The sequence below is a fragment of the Bos taurus genome, chromosome 13 (genome assembly GCF_002263795.3).
Source record: "Bos taurus isolate L1 Dominette 01449 registration number 42190680 breed Hereford chromosome 13, ARS-UCD2.0, whole genome shotgun sequence".
NCBI classification, from domain to species: domain Eukaryota; kingdom Metazoa; phylum Chordata; class Mammalia; order Artiodactyla; family Bovidae; genus Bos; species Bos taurus.
Genome location: NC_037340.1, coordinates 640,089 through 662,186, shown reverse-complemented (window position 1 = coordinate 662,186; position 22,098 = coordinate 640,089).

The following is a 22,098-nucleotide window of genomic DNA, read 5'->3' as shown; positions in this document are numbered from 1 at the left end:
TACTTTGCCAACGAAGGTCCATCTAGTGAAGGCTATGGTTTTTCCAGTGGTCATGTATGGATGTGAGAGTTGGACTGTGAAGAAGGCTGAGCACCGAAGAATTGATGCTTTTGAACTGTGGTTTTTGATAAGACTCTTGAGAGTCCCTTGGACTGCAAGGAGATCCAACCAGTCCATTGTTAAGGAGATCAGCCCTGGGATTTCTTTGGAAGGAATGATGCTAAAGCTGAAACTCCAGTACTTTGGCCACCTCATGTGAAGAGTTGACTCATTGGAAAAGAGTCTGATGCTGGGAGGCATTGGGGGCAGGAGGAGAAGGGGATGACAGAGGATGAGATGGCTGGATGGCATCACTGACTCGATGGACATGAGTCTGAGTGAACCCCAGGATTTGGTGATGGATAGGGAGGCCTGGCGTGCTGCGATTCATGGGGTCGCAAAGAGTCAGACACGACTGAGTGACTGAACTGAACTGAACTGAACTGACAGCAGGAGAGGGTTCTGTGAGTGTTGACTGCCATACTTATCACCAACTGATTAGGTAAAACTAGTGTCAGATGAATTCCCAGTAAGAAGTGGCAAGCAGCTTGCTACTTCAGAAAACTCAAATACATGACCACAGTTGTTGTAATGGAGAGAAAAATAAACGACGGTGTTTTTTTCCCACAAGTAACTCTTCAAATATCTAGCATTCACAGGAATAAAATATTGCTTTTACCATCAGGCTCAGTTCCAAGTTTCACAAAAACATGTTTGGAGTTTCAGAGCTGTGTAAAGACACACGTAGGACACACCGTTTTATCCTGTTATAAAAGAGGTCATGGGTGAGTGTTCTGTGTATTGACTGCCATAATTGTTGTTGCCCTGATTAGGTGAAACTCTACTATCAGACAACTTCCCAGGGAGATGTGGCAAGTAGCTTGTTTCTTTCAGAAAAATCAAATACTTGATGAAAGTTGTTACAATGAAAAGAAAAATAAATCAGTGTGTTTATCTGGCAGGTTTGAGGGTTCAACTTTCCAGCTTTCACAAGGATATTAGCCATCAGGCCACAATTCTCAGGTTCCAAAAAACATGTGTCTCTGCAGTTTCACAGCTGTCTAAAAACAGTTCAAGGACACACTGTACATTTCCATGAGAAAAGATGCCAGGGGGTGTGTTCTGTGAGTGTTTACTACCATATCTATTGTTATCCCGATCAGTGACACTCTAATAATGTCAGACGAGTTCCAGCAGTAAGTTTCAAGGAACCTGTTTCTTTCAGAAAACTCAAATACTTGACCAAAATTGTGGTTGTAATGAGGAGAAAAATGAACCCATGTGTTTTTCTGGCAAGTTTGAGACTACAGCCATCCACCTTTCAGAGGAGGAAAATACTGATTTTATCATTAGGCTACAGTTCCCAGTATCCAAAAAAAGTGTTTCCCCACACTTTCAGAGCTGTGTAAATACACACCTACACACACTGTACCACTCCATGGAAAAAATAATGAAGGGAGAGTGTTCTGTCACTGTTGACTGCCATACCTGTTGTTACCCTGCTTAGTGAAACTATACTATCAGATGAGATCCCCAAAGAAGTGGAAAACAGGAGGGGGGAGCTAAGATGGTGGAGGAGTAGGACAGGGAGAACACTTTCTCCCCCACAAATTCATCAAAAGAACATTTAAACGCTGAGTAAATTCCACAAAACAACTTCTGAATGCTGGCAGAGGACATCAGGCACCCAGAAAAGCAACCCAAGTCTTTGAAAGGAGGTAGGAAAAAATATAAAAGACAAAAAAAGTGACAAAAGAGGGAGGGACAGAGTTCCGTCCCGGGAAGGGAGTCTTAAAAAGAGAGAAGTTTCCAAACACCAGGAAACCTTCTCACTGACGAATCTGTGCTGAGCCTTGGAAGCACAGAGGGCAACATAACAGGAGGAAAAATAAATAAACAATTAAAACCCATACATTGCGAGCCCTACAGTAACTCCCCCAGCAAAGAAGCAGCGCAGATGCCTGCATCCGCCATTAGCAAGTGGGGGCTGGGCAGGGAGGCGCGGCGCAGGCTGCATCGCAAGAATCTGGCCTGAATACCCCGAGCGCTATCTGAGTGAAATAATTTGGGCTAGCAACCAGACTGTGGGATATCTACCACGCGAAAAGCCAGCCCTAACCTATGACATCGCCAGGCCCGCGCACAGAACAAAGGACTGAACAGAGATAGCCGGCAGCAGACCATCCCCCTCCGGTGATAGGCAGCCAGAGGCGGAAGGGGACAATCGCAGCCCCAGAGACATTATCTATAAAACTGTAAGCAGGCTTCTTTGCTAACTAAAACTTCTTGGGGGTCTGGACGGTCAACATCTGCCTGAGAAGGTGTGCCGGTGCACACCTAGATAACCGAGCGGCGGGGGGCGATAAGTCGCAGCAATCGCGCTCCAAACACCTCATCACCTGAGCTGCTCAGATCGGGGAACGGCACAAAATGCAGGCCCAACCAAGAGTCTGCGCGTCTGAGGACTACCCAAGTGCCTGAACCTGAGCGGCTTGGACCTGGGAAGTACAGGCAGCCCAGGGCCGGCCACGGATGGTTCCTGGTGGAGCAACCTAGAGCCTGAGCAGCGTGGGCAAAGAGGCTACATGCGCCCTGAACGGGGAGGAGGCGGGGGGGCAGACCCAGTGTGTCTGAGGCACTGCGAGCACACGCCAGTGTTATTTGTTTGCAGCATCCCTCCCTACCTCCCCTCAGCACAACTGAACAAGTGAGCCAAAAAAAAAAAAAAGTGTCCTCCACCGTCCCCTTTGTGTCAGTGCAGAAACCAGACACCGAAGAGACCAGCAAACAGAAGAAGCTATAAGAGAGGGAACCGACTTGGAAGCTACAGGCAATAGATTAAAACCCTGTGGTTATTACCAACTACATAGGAAGGGGCCTATAGATCTTGAGAAATATAAATCAGACCAAGGAACTAGCCAAAAATTTACTGAACCCACAATACTCACAACAAAACTGGAGAAAGTCCTAGATATATTTTTTCTATTTGTACGATCATTGTTTCTTTTTTTTATTAAAAAAAATTTAAAGTCCTCTAATATTCCTTTAATTTCCACTTTTATAACTGATTACTTTGCACAAAAAAAAAAAAGGAAGAAGACCCTATTTTTTTAAAAGCAAACTTCATATATACATATTTTTTATAATTTTTTGACCTTTTTTTTTCCTTCTTTTCTTTAACATTGTATTTTTGAAATTCCAAACTCTATTCTAGATTTTTAATTTTAGCTTTTTGGTATTTGTTATCAATTTTGTACCTATAGTTTTTTTTTTAATAATTTCTGTGACCATTTTTTATTTTTTCTTTTCTTTTTCTCTGTTTCTTTCCCTTCTTCTTTTAAATAGCATTGTATATCTGAAATTCGAAACTCTACTCTAGATTTTTAATTTATGCCTTTTGGTATTTGTTATCAATTTTGAACCTGTATTTTTTTTATATATAATTTATGCAACTTTGTTTGTTTGTTTTTTTTCTCTTTCTTTTTCTTCTTTTTTTAACATTGTATTTTTGAAATTCCAAACTCTACTCTAGATTTTTAACTTTTGCTTTTTGGTATTAGTTATCAATTTTGTACCTATATTTTCTTTATAATTTTCGTGACCTTGTTTGTTTTTGTTTGTTCATTTTTTCTCTCTTTCTTTTCCTTCTTCTTTTCTTTAACATCATATTTTTGAAGTTCCAAACTCTACTCTAGATTTTTAATTTTTGCTTTTATGTATTTGTTACCAATTTTGTACCCTTAAGAACCCAATCTTCAGTACCCATTTTTCACTAGGAAGTGAGATTACTGGCTTAACTGCTCTCTCTCCCTTTGGACTCTCCTTTTTCTCCACCAGGTCGTCTGTGTCTCCTCCCTAACCCCTCTCTACTCTACCCAACTCTGTGAATTTCTGTGTGTTCCAGATGGTGGAGAACACTTAGGGAACTGATTACTGGCTGGATCTGTCTCCCTCCTTTTCATTCCCCCCATTTATCCTACTGGCCACCTCTGTCACCTTCCTCCTTCTTCTCTTCTCTGTATAACTCTGTGAACAACTCTGAGCAGTCCAGTTGTGGAGTGCACATAAGAAAGAGATTACTGAATAGCCCACTCTCCTCTATTGATTCCATCTCATCTCATTCGGGTCACCTCTAACTCCCTCCTCACTCTTCTCGATATAACGCTGTAAACCTCTCTGGGTGACACTCACGGTAGAGAAACTTTTCATCTTTAATGTAGATGTTTTATCAATGGTGCTGTATAGAAGGAGAAGCTTTGAAACTACTGTAAAAATGAGACCGATAACTGGAAGCAGGAGGCTTAAGTCCAAACCCTGACTCCAGGGAGCTCCTGACTCCAAGGAACATTAATTGACAGGAGCTCATCAAATGCCTCCATACCTTCACTGAAATCAAGCACCACACAAGGGCCAACAAGTTTCAGGGCAAGACATACCAAGCAAATTCTCCAGCAGCAAGGAACACAGCCCTGAGCTCGAACATACAGGCAGCCCAAAGTCACCCCAAAACCATAGACATCCCATAACTCATTACTGGACATTTCATTGCACTCCAGAGAAAAGAAATACAGCTCCACACACCAGAACACCGACACAAGCTTCCCTAACCAAGAAACCTTGATAAGCCACCTGTACAAACCCACACAGAGTGAGGCAACACCACAATAAAGAGAACTCCACAAACTGCCAGAATACAGAAAGGACACCCCAAACTCAGCAATTTAAACAAGATGAAGAGACAGAGGAATACCCAGCAGATAAAGGAACAGGATAAATGCCCACCAAACCAAACAAAAGAGGAAGAGATAGGGAATCTACCTGATAAAGAATTCCAAATAATGATAGTGAAATTGATCAAAAATCTTGAAATCAAAATGGAATCACAGATAAATAGCCTGGAGACAAAGATTGTGAAGATGCAAGAAAGGTTTAACAAGGACCTAGAAGAAATAAAAGAGAGTCAATATATAATGAATAATGCAATAAATGAAATTAAAAACACTCTGGAGGCAAAAAATAGTAGAATAACAGAGGCAGAAGATAGGATTAGTGAGTTAGAAGATAGATGGTAGAAATAAATGAATCAGAGAGGATAAAAGAAAAACGAATTAAAAGAAATGAGGACAATCTCAGAGATCTCCAGGACAATATTAAACGCTACAACATTCGAATCATAGGGGTCCCAGAAGACAAAAAGAAAGACTGTGAGAAAATACTTGAAAACTTCCCTAAAATGGGGAAGGAAATAATCACCCAAGTCCAAGAAACCCAGGGAGTCCCAAACAGGATAAACCCAAGGTGAAACACCCAAAGACACATATTAATCAAATTAACAAAGATCAAACACAAAGAACAAATATTAAAAGCAGCAAGGGAAAAACAATAAATAACACACAAGGGAATTCCCATACGGATAACAGCTGATCTTTCAATAGAAACTCTCCAAGCCAGGAGGGAATGGCAAGACATAGTTAAAGTGATGAAAGAAAATAACCTACAGCCCAGATTATTGTACCCAGCAAGGATCTCATTCAAATATGAAGGAGAAATCAAAAGCTTCTCAGACAAGCAAAAGCTGAGAGAATTCAGCACCACCAAACCAGCTCTCCAACAAATACTAAAGGATATTCTCTAGACAGGAAACACAAAAACGGTGTATAAACTCTAACCCAAAATAATAAAGTAAATGGCAATGGGATCATACTTATCAGTAATTACCTTAAACGTAAATGGGTTGAATGCCCCAACCAAAAGACAAAGACTGGCTGAATGGATACAAAAACAAGACCCCTAAATATGTTGTCTACAAGAGACACACCTCAAAACAGGGGGCACATACAGACTGAAAGTGAAGGGCTGGAAAAAGATTTTCCATGAAAATAGGGACCAAAAGAAAGCAGGAGTGGCAATATTATATCAGATAAAATAGACTTTAAAACATAGGCTGTGAAAAGAGACAAGAAGGACACTACATAATGATCAAAGGATCAACCCAAGAAGAAGATATAACAATTATAAATATATATGCACCCAACACGGGAGCGCTGCAATATGTAAGACAAATGCTAACAAGTATGAAAGGAGAAATTAACAATAACACAATAATAGTGGGAGACTTTAATACCCCACTCACACCTATGGATAGATCAACTAAACAGAAAATTAACAAGGAAACACAAACTTTAAACGATACAATAGACCAGTTAGACCTAATTGATATCTATAGGACATTTCATCCCAAAACAATGAATTTCACCTTTTTCTCAAGCGCACATGGAACCTTCTCCAGGATAGATCACATCCTGGGCCATAAATCTAGTCTTGGTAAATTCAAAAAAATTGAAATCATTCCAAGCCTCTTTTCTGACCACAATGCAGTAAGATTAGATCTCGATTACAGGAGAAAAACTATCAAAAATCCCAACATATGGAGGTTGAACAACACGCTGCTGAATAACCAACAAATCACAGAAGAAATCAAAAAAGAAATCAAAATTTGCATAGAAACTAACGAAAATGAAAACACAACAACCCAAAGCCTGTGGGACACTTTAAAAGCAGTCCTAAGGGGAAAGTTCATAGCAATACAGGCATACCTCAAGAAACAAGAAAAAAGTCAAATAAATAATCTAACCCTACACCTAAAGCAACTAGAAAAGGAAGACATGAAGAACCCCAGGATTAGTAGAAGGAAAGAAATCTTAAAAATTAGGGCAGAAATAAATGCAAAAGAATCAAAAGAGACCATAGCAAAAATCAACAAAGCCAAAAGCTGGTTCTTTGAAAGGATAAATAAAATTGACAAACCATTAGCCAGACTCATCAAGAAACAAAGGGAGAAAAATCAAATCAATAAAATTAGAAATGAAAATGGAGAGATCACAACAGACAACACAGAAACACAAGGATCATAAGAGACTACTATCAACAATTATATGCCAATAACATGGACAATGTGGAAGAAATGGACAAATTCTTAGAAAAGTACAACTTTCCAAAACTGGACCAGGAAGAAATAGAAAATCTTAACGGACCCATCACAAGCACGGAAATTGAAACTGTAATCAGAAATCTTCCAGAAAACAAAAGCCCAGGTCCAGACGGCTTCACAGCTGAATTCTACCAAAAATTTAGAGAAGAGCTAACACCTATCCTGCTCAAACTCTTTCAGAAAATTGCAGAGGAAGGTAAACTTCCAAACTCATTCTATGAGGTCACCATCACCCTAATACCAAAACCTGACAAAGATCCCACAAAAAAAGAAAACTACAGGCCAATAGCACTGATGAACATAGATGCAAAAATCCTTAACAAAATTCTAGCAATCAGAATCCAACAACACATTAAAAAGATCATACACCATGACCAAGTGGGCTTTATCCCAGGGATGCAAGGATTCTTCAATATCCACAAATCAATCAATATAATACATTACATTAACAAATTGAAAAATAAAAACCATATGATTATCTCAATAGATGCAGAGAAAGCCTTTGACAAAATTCAATGTCCATTTATGATAAAAACTCTCCAGAAAGCAGGAATAGAAGGAACATACCTCAACATAATAAAGGCTATATATGACAAACCCACAGCAAACATTATCCTCAATGGTGAAAAATTGAAAGCATTTCCTCTAAAGTCAGGAACAAGACAAGGGTGCCCACTTTCACCATTACTATTCAACATAGTTTTGGAAGTTTTGGCCACAGCAATCAGAGCAGAAAAAGAAATACAAGGAATCCAAATTGGAAAAGAAGAAGTAAAACTCTCTCTATTTGCAGATGACATGATCCTCTACATAGAAAACCCTAAAGATTCCACCAGAAAATTACTAGAACTAATCAATGATTATAGTAAAGTTGCAGGATATAAAATCAACACACAGATATCCCTTGCATTCCTATACCCTAACAATGAGAAAACAGAAAGAGAAATTAAGGAAACAATTCCATTCACCATTGCAATGGAAAGAATAAAATACTTAGGAATATATCTACCTAAAGAAACAAAAGACCTACATATAGAATACTATAACACACTGGTGAAAGAAATCAAAGAGGACACTAACAGATGGAGAAATATACCATGTTCATGGATTGGAAGAATCAATATAGTGAAATGCAATCCCTATCAAGGTACCAATGGTATTCTTCACAGAGTTAGAACAAATAATTTCACAGTTTGTATGGAAATACAAAAAACCTCGAATAGCCAAAGCAATCTTGAGAAAGAAGAATGGAACTGGAGGAATCAACCTACCTGACTTCAGGCTCTATTACAAAGCCACAGTTATCAAGACAGTATGGTACTGGCACAAAGACAGAAATATTGATCAATGGAACAAAATAGAAAGCCCAGAGATAAATCCACATACATATGGACACCTTATCTTTGACAAAGGAGGCAAGAATATACAATGGATTAAAGACAATCTCTTTAACAAGTGGTGCTGGGAAAACTGGTCAACCACTTGTAGGAGAATGAAACTAGAACACTTTCTAACACCATACACAAAAATAAACTCAAAATGGATTAAAGATCTAAACGTAAGACCAGAAACTATAAAACTCCTAGAGGAGAACATAGGCAAAACACTCTCCGACATACATCACAGCAGGATCCTCTATGACCCACCTCCCAGAATATTGGAAATAAAAGCAAAAATAAACAAATGGGACCTAATTAAACTTAAAAGCTTCTGCACAACAAAGGAAACTATTACAAGGTGAAAAGGCAGCCTTCAGAATGGGAGAAAATAATAGTAAATGAAGCAACTGACAACTATTCTCAAAAATATACAAGGAACTCCTACAGCTCAAACCAGAAAAATAAATGACCCAATCAAAAAATGGGCCAAAGAACTAAATAGACATTTCTCCAAAAAAGACATACAGATGGCTAACAAACACATGAAAAGATGCTCAACATCACTCATTATCAGAGAAATGCAAATCAAAACCACTATGAAGTACCATTTCACACCAGTCAGAATGGCTGCGATCCAAAAGTCTACAAGCAATAAATGCTGGAGAGGGTGTGGAGAAAAGGGAACTCTCTTACACTGTTGGTGGGAATGCAAACTAGTATAGCCACTATGGAGAACAGTGTGGAGATTCCTTAAAAAACTGGAAATAAAACTGCCTTATGACCCAGCAATCTCACTGCTGGGCATACACACTGAGGAAACCAGAAGGGAAAGAGACATGTGTACCCCAATGTTCATCACAGCACTGTTTATAATAGCCAGGACATGGAAGAAACCTAGATGTCCAACAGCAGATGAATGAATAAGAAAGCTGTGGTACATATACACAATGGAGTATTACTCAGCCATTAAAAAGAATACATATGAATAAGTCTAATGAGGTGGATGAAACTGGAACCTATTATACAGAGTGAAGTAAGCCAGAAAGAAAAACACCAATACAGTATACTAACGCATATATATGGGATTTAGAAAGATGGTAACAATAACCCTGTGTATGAGACAGCAAAAGAGACACTGATGATCAGCCTTATGGACTCTGTGGGAGAGGGAGAGGGTGGGGAGATTTGGGAGAATGGCATTGAAACATGTATAATAACATGTATGAAATGAGTCACCAGTCCAGGTTCGATGCACGATACTGGATGCTTGGGGCTGGTGCACTGGGACGACCCAGAGGGATGGTATGGGGAGGGAGGAGGGAGGAAGGTTCAGGATGGGGAACACAGGTATACCTGTGGCGGATTCATTTCTATATTTGGCAAAACTAATACAATATTGTAAAGTTTAAAAATAAAAAAAAAAAAAAAGAAGTGGAAAACAGCCCGTCTCTTTCAGAAAATTCAAATGTTTGACCAAAGTTGTAGTTGTAATGAGGAGAGAACTGAACCATTGGTTTTTTTTTTTTTTTTGGTGGCAATTTTGAGGCTGCAACTATCTACTTTTCGCAGGAGGAAAATACTGTTATTACCACCAGCCCCCAGTTCTCAGGTTTCCAAAAACATATTTACCTGCAGTATCAGACTGTTTAAAATTACTCCTAGGGCACTTTGTGCCATTATTTGAGAAAAGATGTCAGGGGATTGTGTTTTGTGAGTGTTAACTACATTACCTGTTATTACCCTGATAAAGTGAAACTGTAATGTCAGATGACTTTCCAGCAAAGAGTTTTCTTACAGAAAACTCAAATACTTGAACAAAGTTCTCATTGTAATATAGAGGAAAATGAACCAGTGTGTTTTTATTGCTGGTTTCAGGCTGTATGTATTCAGCTTTCACAGTGAGAAAATATGACTTTTGTCATTAGGCCCCAATTCCCAGATTTACAAGTACATGTTTCCCTTAAGTTTCAGAGTTATGTAAAAACTATACTAGGGCACACTGTAACATTCCATGAGAAGAGAGGATAGGGGAGAGATTTCTGTGTGTGTTGACTGCCATATCTATTGTTACCATGAATAGGTAAAACTTTACTGTCAGATGACTTCCCAAAAAGAAGTGGCAAGCAGCCTCTTTCTTTCAGAAGACTCAAATACTTGACCACGGTTGTTGTTGTAATAAAGAGAAAAATGAACCAGTGTGTTTTTCAGGCAGGTTTGACAGTGCATCTATCCAGCTTTCACAGGTTAATATCCTAATTATGCCATCAGACCCCAATTAACAGTTTCACAAAAGTATGTGTGCTTACAGTTTCAGACTCTGTAAAGGCACTCCTAGGACACACTCTACCATTCCAGGAGGAAAGATGTCATGGGAGTGTGTTTTGTGAGCACTGATTGCCATACTTGTTACCATGATCAGGTGAAACTACAATGTCAGGTGATGTCACAGCAAGGAATAGTAAGCAGTTATTTCTTTCAGGAAACTCAAATACAGTAAATTCAAAAACTCAAATACAAGGTTGTTTTGAAATGAAGAGGAAAATGAACCACTGTGCTTTTTTCTGCCAGTTTTGAAGCTGCAACTATTCATTTTTCATAGGAGAAAAGCACTGCTTTTACCAACAGGTGCCAGGTCCCAGGTTCACAAAAACAGGTTTCCCTACAGTTTCAGAGCTGTGTAAAGACACTCCTAAGTCACTCTGAACCATTCCAGGAGGAAAGAGGTCAGGGGAGACTTTTCTGTGAGTGCTGACTGCCATACCTGTTGTTACCATATTTAGGTGAAACTGAAATGTCAGATGACTTCCCAGCAAGAAGTGTGAAACAGCCTGTTTGTTCCAGAAAACTCTAATAGTTGACCAAATTTGTTTTTTTAGTGAGGATAAAAATGAAACACAGTGCTTTTTCTGGCAGGTTTGAGGCTTCAGTTCAGTTCAGTTTAGCCACTCAGTCGTGTCTGACTCTTTGCGATACCATGAATCGCAGCACGCCAGGGTTCCCTGTCCGTCACCAATTCCTGGAGTCTACCCCAACCCATGTCCATCAAGTTGGTGATGCCATCCAGCCATCTCATTCTCTGTTTTCCCCTTCTCCTCCTGCCCTCAATCCTTCCCATCATCAGGGTCTTTTCCAATGAGTCAACTCTTCGCATGAGGTGGCCAAAGTATTGAAGTTTCAGCTTCAACATCAGTCGTTCCAGTGAACACCCAGGACTGATCTCTTTTAGGATGGACTGGTTGCATCTTCTTGCAGTCCAAGGGACTCTCAAGAGTCTTCTCCAACACCACAGTTCAAAAGCATCAATTCTTTGGCGCTCAGCTTTCTTCACCATCCAACTCTCATATCCATAAATGACTATTGGAAAAACCATAGCCTTGACTAGATGGACCTTTGTTGGCAAAGTAATGTCTCTGCTTTAAAATATGCTATCTAGGTTGGTCATAACTTTCCTTCCAAGGAGTAAGCGTCTTTTAATTTCATGGCTGCAATCACCATCTGCAGTGATTTTGGAGCCCTAAAAAATAAAGTCTGACACTGTTTCTACTGTTTCCCCATCTATTTCCCATGAAGTGATGGGACCAGATGCCATGATCTTAGTTTTCTGAATGTTGAGCTCCAAGCCAGCTTTTTCACTCTCCTCTATCCAGATTTCACAGAAGTAAAATACTGCTTTTACAATCAGGCCCCAATTCCTAGGTTCACAAAGACATATTTCCCTGGAGTTTCATAACTGTGTGAAGACACTCAGGGACACAATTGTACATTGTGTCCCCATGAGAAAAGATGTCAGGAAAGTGTGTTCTGTGAGTGTTGACTACTATACCTGTTGTTACCCTGGTAAGGTGAAACTGCAATGTCAGATGTCCCCGCAAGAAGTGGGAAACAGCTTGTTTCTCTCAAAACACTAAACTATGTGATAAAAGTTGTGGTTGTAATAAAGAGAAAAACGAACCAGTATATTTTTTGGCAGGGTTGAGGTTGCAACTGTCCAGATTTCACCAGAGGAAAATAGTGCTTTTACTATGAGGCCCAAATTCCCAGGTTCACAAAAACATGTGATAGATTCTCACATTCTCAGAGTGGTGAAAAAACACACCTACGATAAACTGTAGCATCCCGTGAGAAAAGAGGTTAGGAGAGAGTGTTCTGTGAGTGTTGGCTGCCATACCTATTGTTATGCTAATTAGGTGAAACCATACTGTCAAATGACTTCCCAGTAAGAAGTGGCAAGCAGTCTGTTTTTTAGTAAAACCAAATACTTGAAAAAAGTTGTTGTAATGAAGAGAAAAATGAATCAATGTATTTTTCTTGCAGGTTTTCACAGAAGAAAAATACTGCCTTTACCATCAGGCCCTAATTCCCAGATTCAGAAAAACATATTCCCCTGCAGTTTCAAGCTGAGTAAAGACATGCCTAGGACACATGGAATTGTACAATTCCATGAGAAAATCAGTTACAGAAGTGTGTTCTGTATGTGTTGACTCCCATAATTGTTACCCAGATAAGATGAAACTGTACTGTCAAATGACTTCCCAGCAAGAAGTGCCAAGTAAGCAGTTTCTTTCAAAAGACTCAAAAACTCAAAACTTGACCAAAGTTCTTGCTGTAGTGAAAAATTCATCAGGATGTTTTTCTGTCAGCTTTGAGGCTGCAACTCTCCAGCTTTCACAGGGGGATAATATTGCTTTACCATCAGGCCCCAATTTCCAGGTTCACAAAAACATTCCCCTGCAGCTTCAGAGCTGGGAAAACAACACCTGGGAAACACAGTACCATTCCATGGTCAAGGGAGAGTGTTTTGTAAGTGTTGACTACCACACCTGCAGCTACCCTAATTAAGTGAGACCTTATGGTCAGGTGACATCCCAGCAAGAATCGCACTCAGGGTCTTTCTTTCAGAAAACTCAAATACTTGTCCAAATTTGTTGTTGTAATTAAGAGAGAAATGAACCAGATTGCTTTTCTGGCAGGCTTGAGGCTGCAACTATCTAGCTTTCACAGGGGGAAAATACTGCTTTTGCCATGAGGCTCTAATTCCCAGGTTAAAATAAAAACATGTTTTCCTGCAATTTCAGAGCTGTGTAAACATACTCTTAGGATATACAGTACCATTCCATGAGAAAATAGATCAGGGGACGGTGTTTTTTGAGTTTTGACTGTCATACTTATTGTTACCCTGAATAAATAAAACTTAATTGTCATATGTCATCCCACAAGTAGTGGCATGCATCCTTGTTTCTTTCGGAAAAAAATACATGAAGAAAGTCGTTTTGAAGAGAAAAATTAACAAGGGTGTTTTTGCAGCAGGTTTGAGGAGACATCTATAAAGCTTTCTTTGCCATCAGACCTCAATTCCAAGGTTCACAAAAGCAAATTTCCCTGCAGCATCAGAGTTGTGTAAAGACATTCCTAGGACACTGAGAAAAGAGATCAGGGGATAGTGTTCAATGAGTGTTGACTGCCATATCTATTGTTACCATGATTAGCTGAAAAGATACTGTCAGATGACTTCCCAGCAACCTGTTTGTTTTAGAAAACTCAAACACTTGACCAAAGTTGTCATTGTTATGAAAAGAAAAATGAACCAGAGTGTTTCTGTGGCAGGTTTGAGGCAGCAACTATCCAGGTTTCACAGGTGGAATGTACTGCCTTTTCACTCAGGCCCCAATTCCAAGGTTCACAAAATCATGTTTCCCAGAAGTTTCAGAGGTATGTAAAGACACTCCTGGGACACACAGAACCATCCCAGGAGCAGTGAGGTCAGGGGAGCATGTTCTGTGAGTGTTCACTGGCATAATTGTTGTTACTTTGATCAGGTGAAACTGTACTGTCAGATGACTTCCCAGCAAGACGTGACAAGCAGCCTGTTACTAGAAAATTCAAATGCTTGACCAAAGCTGTTGCTGTAATAAAGAGAAAAATGAAATAGGGTGTTTTCCTTGCAGTTTTGAGGAGGCAATTATCCAGCTTTCACAGGGGGAAAATACTTCTTTTGCCATCAGGCCTCAATTCCCAGGTTTGCAAAAACATGCTTTGCTGGAGTTTTTGTGCCTTATAAACACACCCATAAACACCCTGTACTATTCCATGAGAAAAGAGGTCAGGGGAGAGTCTTCTGTGAGTGTGACTGGCATACCTGTTGTCACCCTGATCAGGTGAAACTGTCCTGTCAGATGAATTCCAAGCAAGATGTGGCATGCAGCATTTCTCCTCCAGAAAACTCAGATATTTGACCAAATGTGTTGTTGAAATGAAGAGAAAAATGAAGCAGTGTGTCTTTCTAGTAGGTTTGAGGGTGCAACTATCCTGCTTACACAGGGAGAAATTATTGCTTTTGCCATCAGGCCCGAGTTCCCAGGTTCAAAAAATCATCTTTCTCACAGTTTCAGAGGTTTGTAAAGACACTCCTAGGACACACTGTACCATTCAATGAGAAAAGAGGCCAGTGGAAAGTGTTCTTTGGGTACTGACTGCCATACATGTTGTTACTCTGGTTAGGTGAAAGTGTACTGTCAGATGACATCCATCCCAACTAAAAGTCTCAAGCAGCCTGTTTCATTCAACAAACTCAAATAGTTGACCAAGATTGTGTTTGTCTTGAAGAGATTCTGGTTCATTTTCTTTTCATTACAACCACAGCTTTGTTCAAGTATTTGAGTTTTCTGAAAGAAACAGGCTTCTTGACACTTCTTGCTGGAAAAACATCTGACAGTATACTTTCACTTAATCAGGAAACAAGAGGTATGGCAGTCAACACTCAAGAAAACCCTTCCCTGAACTTTTTTTCTCATGGAATGGAACAATGTGTCCTAGGAGTCTCTTTTCACAGTTTTGAAAGTGCAGGGAAACATGTTTTGTGAACCTGAAATTGGGGCCTGATGGCAAAAGAGGTATTTTCCTTCTGTGAAAACTGGATATTTGCAGCTTTAAACATGGAGGGAAAACACACTGGTTCATTTCTCTCTTCATTCCAATAACAGCTTTGGTCAAGTTTCGAGTTATCTGAAGGCAGCAGGCTGGCTGCTACTTATTACTTGGAGGTCATCTGAGAGTACAGTTTCATCTAATCTAGAGGTATGGTAGTCAACACTTGTGGTACACTCTCCCCAGACTTCTTTTCTCATAAAATGGTACAGTGTGTCCTAGGTGTGTCTTTATACAAATCTGAAGCAGCCAGGAAACATGATTTTGTGAATCTGGGAAATGGTCCCTTATGGTAAAAGCAGTATTTTCCACCTGTAGAAGCTAGGTAATTGCAGCTTCAAACCTGCCAGAAAAAACACACCGGTTCATTTTTCTATGCATTACAACATCTTTAGTCAACTTTTTGAGTTTTCTGGAAAAAACAGGCTGCTTGCCACTTCATGCTGGGAAGTCATGTGACACTACAGTTTCACCTCAGCGTGTTAACTAGAGGTACGTCAGCCAACACTCACAGTGTTCTGTGACCTTTTTTCTCATATACAGTGGTACAGTGTATGCTAGATGTGTCTTTACACAACTCTGAAGCAACCAGGAAACATGATTTTGTGAACCTGGGAATTGGGCCCTTATGGTAAAAACAATATTTTCCACCTGTGGAAGCTGGATTAATGCAACCTCAAATATGCAAGAAAAGCACACTGGTTCACTTTTCTCTTCATTACAACAGCTTTGGTCAAGTTTTTGAGCTTTCTGAAAGTAACGGGCTGCTTCCTTCTTCTGGCTGGGAAGCCTCATGGAATGGTAGAGTATGTCCTAGAAGCGTCTTGCACAACTATGAAACTGAAAGGAAACATACTTTTGTGAACCTGTGAATTGTGGCTGGATGGCAAAAAAATAAGTGTTTCCCCCACTGAAAGCTGGATAGTTGCAGTATTAAACTTGCCAGAAAAACACACTGGTTCATTTTTCTCTCCATGACAACAACAGCTTTGGTCATGATTTTGAGTTTTCTGAAATAAAATGATGTCTCTGACTTCTTGCTGTGAAGTCTCCTGACAGTACCGTTTCACCAGATGAGGGTAACAACATTTATGGTGTCAAAATTCACAGAACACTCTTCCCTGGAATTTTTTTCTCATGGAATGGCGCAGCATGTCCTAGGTGTGTCTTTACACAACTTTAAAACAGCCAGGAAACATGTTTTTGTGAACCTGGGAATTAGGCCCTTATGGTAAAACCAATATTTTTCTTTTTTGGATCCTGGATAATTGCAGCTTCAAACCAGACAAAATCATGGTGGTTCATTTTTCTCTTCATTACAACAACAGCTTTGGTCAAGTTTTTGGTTTTCTGAATGCAACAGGTTGCTTGCCACTTCTTGCTGGAGAGTCATCTTATGGTACAGCTTCACCTAATCAGAGTTAAAAATGTTGTGGAAGTCAAAACACTCTCCCCTAACATATTTTCTCATAGAATGGTACAATGTGTCCAAGGAGTGTCTTTTCACAGCTCTGAAACTGCAGGGAAACATATAGGTTTGAACCTGGGAATTGGGACCTGATGGCAAAAGAATTATTTTTCCCAGGTGAAAACTGGAGAGTTGCAGCCTTAAACTTACCAGAAAAACACAGAGTTTCTTTCTCTGCATTACAACAACAGTTGTGGTCACGATTTTGAAATAAAAAGGCTGCTTCCTACATCTGGCTTGACAGTGATCTGACAGTACAGTTTCACGCAATCAGGGGAATAACAAGTATGGCAGTCAAAGCTCACAGAACACTCTCCCCTGACATTTTTTTCTCATGGAATGGTGCACTGTGCCCTTGGTGTGTCTTTGTACAACTCTAAAACAGCCAGTAAACATGCTTTGAGAAACTGAATAGAGCCCTTATGGTAAAAGCAATATTTTCCACCTGTAAAGCCTCAAACCTGCCAGAAAAACCCACTGCTTCAATTTTCTCTTTATTACAACTACTCTACTCATGTTTTTGAGTTTTCTGAAAGAAACATGCTGCTTCCTACTTCTTTCTGGAAACACATCTGACACTACCATTTCACCTAATCAGGGTAATGTCAGGTATGGCAGGCAACATTCAACGAATATTCTCCCCGACTGCTTTTCTCATGGAATGGTACAGAGTTTCTTAGGTTTGCCATTACAAAGCTCTGAAAAGTCAGGGAAACATGTTTTGTGAACCTCAGAATGGTAGCTGGATGACAAAAAGTATTTCCAACCGTGAAAGGTGGATAGTGGCAGCCTCAAACCTGTGAGACAAGCACATGGGTTCTTTTTCTCTTAACTACAACAAAAATTTTGAAGTAATTGTTAGTTTTCTGTAAGAAACAGGCTGCTTGCCACATTTTTGTGGGGAAACATCTGACAGTACAGTTTCACCCAATCAGGGTAACAACAGGCATGGCTGTCCACTTGTACAGAATAGTCTCCCAAACTTATTTTCTGAATAGTACAAGGCATTATGAACCTAGGTGTTCTATGAGATGACTGCTAAGAAAGAGATCCTGAATGATTCTTTTCTCAGAAAAGTGAGTTGCTTGGGCAAAAATTGATGGTAGTGAACAGAGTCTTCATCCAGAGTGTTTTCCTAGGTATTCTGAGTGTGAAACATTTTAGCTGACACAAGGCAAAAACACTGTTTTGGCAAGCAGACCCCAATTGACAGGTTCACACCCAGCATATTTCCCTGCAGTGTCACAGCACTGAAAATACACACATGGAAAAAACCGATCTTATCCATGGAGGAAATGGTGTCAACTGGTAGTTACTTTTGTGGTGAGTGGCATGCCCATTCAAGGCAGTAAGAACCTATGTGTTTTATGAGATATGCTCCTAGTAGGAGATGCAAGCAAAGTGTTTCCTTCAGAAAAGTCATTTGCTTCACCAAAAATGGATTGTAGTGAAGACAGAATCAGCACCCAAGGTGTTTTCCTAGGTGGGTTTGAGAGTGAAATATTCTTACTTTTATAGGCTGGGAATGTTGGTCTTGCCAACAGGGATGCCAATAGGTTGATGCCTAGTGTATTTCCCTGCAGTGTCCCAGAACTGAAACTACACGTGTGGGACAAACTGATGCGTTCCATGAAGGAAGTGCTGATAACTGGTAGTTCTCTGTTACTGAGGAGCATACTTAAGAGTTCAGAAGATGCACTCTTAGGCAGGAGATCCAAGCACAGTGTTTCTATCAGAGAAGTCCCCTGCTTGGGCCAAGAATTAACTATAGTGCAGAGAGAGTCAGAACCCAAGGAGTTTTCTGGGGGAGATTTGAGAGTGAAACATTCCAGCTTTGACATGGTGAGAACACTCTATTTTCCAAGAGAGCCCAATGGAAACATTCAAACCCAGCATGTGTCCCTGCAGTGTTCCAGCACAATAATACACACTTGGGAGGAACTGGTCTTTTCCTTGAGGGAAGTATTGAGAGCTGGTAATTGACCATCTGGCCAGTGGCCTACCTATATGATGCCTTAGGCGCCTAAATGTTCTTCGAGATGAGCTCACAGTAAGAAGATGAAGAACAGTATTTCCTTTAGAAAAGTCATTCTGTTGCACCCAGAATGAACTACAGAGAAGACAGAATCAGAACCTAGGAGGTTTTCCTAACGGGCTTTAAAAGTGAAATGTTCTAGCTTTCAGACGGTGAGAACAATGTTTTTGTCCAGACTCCAAATTAGCATTTTCACAGCCAGCCTATTTCCCTGCATTGTCCCAGCAGTGCAAATACACCCTGGGGAGACACTGATGTTTTCCATGAAGTAAGTGTTATGAACTGGTACTTCTGAGTGTGGTGTCATACCCATAGAAGGCGGTAGGAAGCAAAGAGTTCTAAGAGATGGGCTCTTAGGCAGGAATCCAAGCACAGTGTTTCTTTGAGAGAATTCCCTTGCTGTGCCAAACCTTAACTATAGTGTGGAGACAGTCAGTACCCAAAGGCTTTTTTGAGGCATGTTTGCGAGCTAAGCATGGTTGCTCTCACACATTGAGAACACTCATCTGGCCAGCAGATCCCAATTAGCATTTACACCCATCATATTTCCCTACACTGTCCCAGGGGTGCAAATACACACTGAGGACAGACTGATGTTTTCCATGAAGGAAGGGTTGTGAACTCGTACTTCTGTACAGTTTCATACCCATACAAGGCAGTAGGAACCAAAGAATTCTAAGAGATGTGCTCTAAGGGCAGGAATCCAAGTATAGTGTTACTTGCAGAGAATTCCCCTGCTTCTGCTAAGCATTAAATCTAGAGAAGAGTTGACTCATTGGAAAAGACTCTGATGCTGGGAGGGATTGGGGGCAGGAGGAAAAGGGGATGACAGAGGGTGAGATGGCTGGATGGCATCACCAACTCGATGGATGTGAGTTTGAGTGAACTCTGGGGGTTGGTGATGGACAGGGAGGCCTGGCGTGCTACAATTCATGGGGTTGCAAAGAGTCAGACACGACTGAGTGTCCGACTGAACTGAACTGAACTGAACTATAGTGAGAAGAGCATCTGAACCCAGGAAGGTTTCCGAGGTGTGTTTGAGAGTGAATCATGCTCACTTTCACAGGGTGAGAACACTTTTTATTCCAACAGACCCAAATTGGCTGGTTCTCACCCAGCATATTTCCCTTCAGTGTACCAGCACTGAAAGGACCCATGTGGGACAAATAGATGCTTTCTGTGAAGGATGTGCTGTGAATTGGTAGTTCTCTGTTAGTGAGTGGCATCCCCAAGTTCTAGGAGATGCTCTCTTAGGCAGGAGATCCAAGGGCAGTGTTTCTTTCAGAGAAGTCCCCTGCTTGTGCCAAGAATTACCTATAGTGTGGGGACAATCAGAACCCAAGGAGTTTTCCAAGGTGGGTTTGACAGGGAAATATTCTAGCTGAGACACGGTGAGAACACTGATAATGCCAGCAGACCCCAATGAGAAGGTTCAAATCCAGCATATTTCACTGCAGTGTTCCAGCACAAAAATGCACACTTGGAAAGAACTGGTCTTTTCTGTGAGTGAAGTGGTGTGAGCTGGTAATTCACTATGTGGCCAGTGGCCTACCCATATGACACCTTATGAACCTAAATGTTCTTTGAGATGAGCTCCCAGTAAGGAATTCCAGACACAGTGTTCCCTTTAAAAAGACATGTATGGGCCCAGAATTAACTATAGTGAAGAGAAAATCAGAACCTAGGAGGTCTTCCTAGCTGTGTTTGAGAGTGAATCGTTCTAGCTTTCAAATGGGGTGAACTTCGTTTTTGTCAGGAGACCCCAAGTTAGCATTTAACACCTAGCATATTTCCCTGTATTGTCCCAAGAGTGCAACTGCACATGGGGGACAAACTGATGCTTTCCATGAAGGAAGTGTTGTGAACTGGTACTTCTCAAAGAGTTCTAGGAGGTGCGCTCTTAGGCAAGGATCCAAGCACAGTGTTTATTACAGAGAATTCCCCTGCTTGCACCAAGCATTAACTATAGTGAGGAGAGAATCTGAACCCAAGGAGTTTTCAGAGGTGTGTTTCAGAGTGAAACATACTAGCTTTCACACGTTGAGAACAGCCATTTGGATTGCAGACCCAAATTAGCATTTTCACACCCCGCATATTCCTTGCAGTGTCCCAGCACTGTAAATACACGCCGGGGACTAACTGATGCTTTCGATGAAGAAAATGCTGTGAATTGGTAATTCTCTGTTGGTGGTGGCATACTCTTACAAGGCATTAAGAACCTAAGTGTTGTAAGAGATGCACTCTTAGGCAGGAGATCCAAGCATTGTGCTTTTTTCACAGAAGGCCCCTTCTTCCACTTAGTATTAATTATATTGCTGACAGAAGCAGAACCCAAGGAGTTTTCTGAGGTGGATCTGTGTGTGAAACAGTCTAGTTTTGGCACAGTTCAGTTCTGTTCACTCACTCAGTCATGTCTGACTCTTTGCAACCCCAGGACTGCAGCATGCCAGGCTTCACTGTCCATCACCAGCCCCTGGAGCTTGTTCTAATTCATGTCCATCAAGTCGGTGATGCCATTCAACCATCTCATCCTCGGTTGTCCCCTTCTCCTCCTGCCTTCAGTTTTTCCCAGCATCAGGGTTTTTTCCAGTTCTTTGCTTTAGGTGGCCAAAATATTGGAGTTTCAGCTTCAACATCAGTCCTTCCAATGAATATTCAGGACTGATTCCTTGAGCACTGATGGGTTTGATCTTCCTGAAGTCCAAGGGACTCTTAAGTGTCTTCTTCAACACCACAGTTAAAAAGCATCAGTTCTTTGGCACTCAGCTTTCTTTATGGTTCAACTCTCACTCACACGCATACATGACTACTGGAAAAACCATAGCTTTGACTAGACGAATTTTTGTCAGCAAAGTAATGACTCCCCTTTTTAATTTGCTATCTAGGTTGGTTGTAGCTTCTCTTCCAAGGAGCAAGTGTCTTTTAATTTCATGGCTGCAGTCACCCCTGCAGTGATTTTGGAGCCCAAAAAGATAAATTCTGTCACTGTTTCCCCATCTATTTGCCATGAAGTGATGGGACCAGATGCCATGAACTTCATTTTTTGGATATTGAGTTTTAAGCCCACTTTTTCACTCTCCTTTTTCACTTTCATCAAGAGAATCTTTAGTTCTTCTTTGCTTTCTGACATAAGGGTGGTGTCATCTACATATCTGAAGTTACTGATATTTCTCCTGGCAATCTTGATTCCACCTTGTGCTTCATTCATCCTGGCATTTTGCATGATGTACCCTGCATATAAGTTAAATAAGCAGGGTGACAA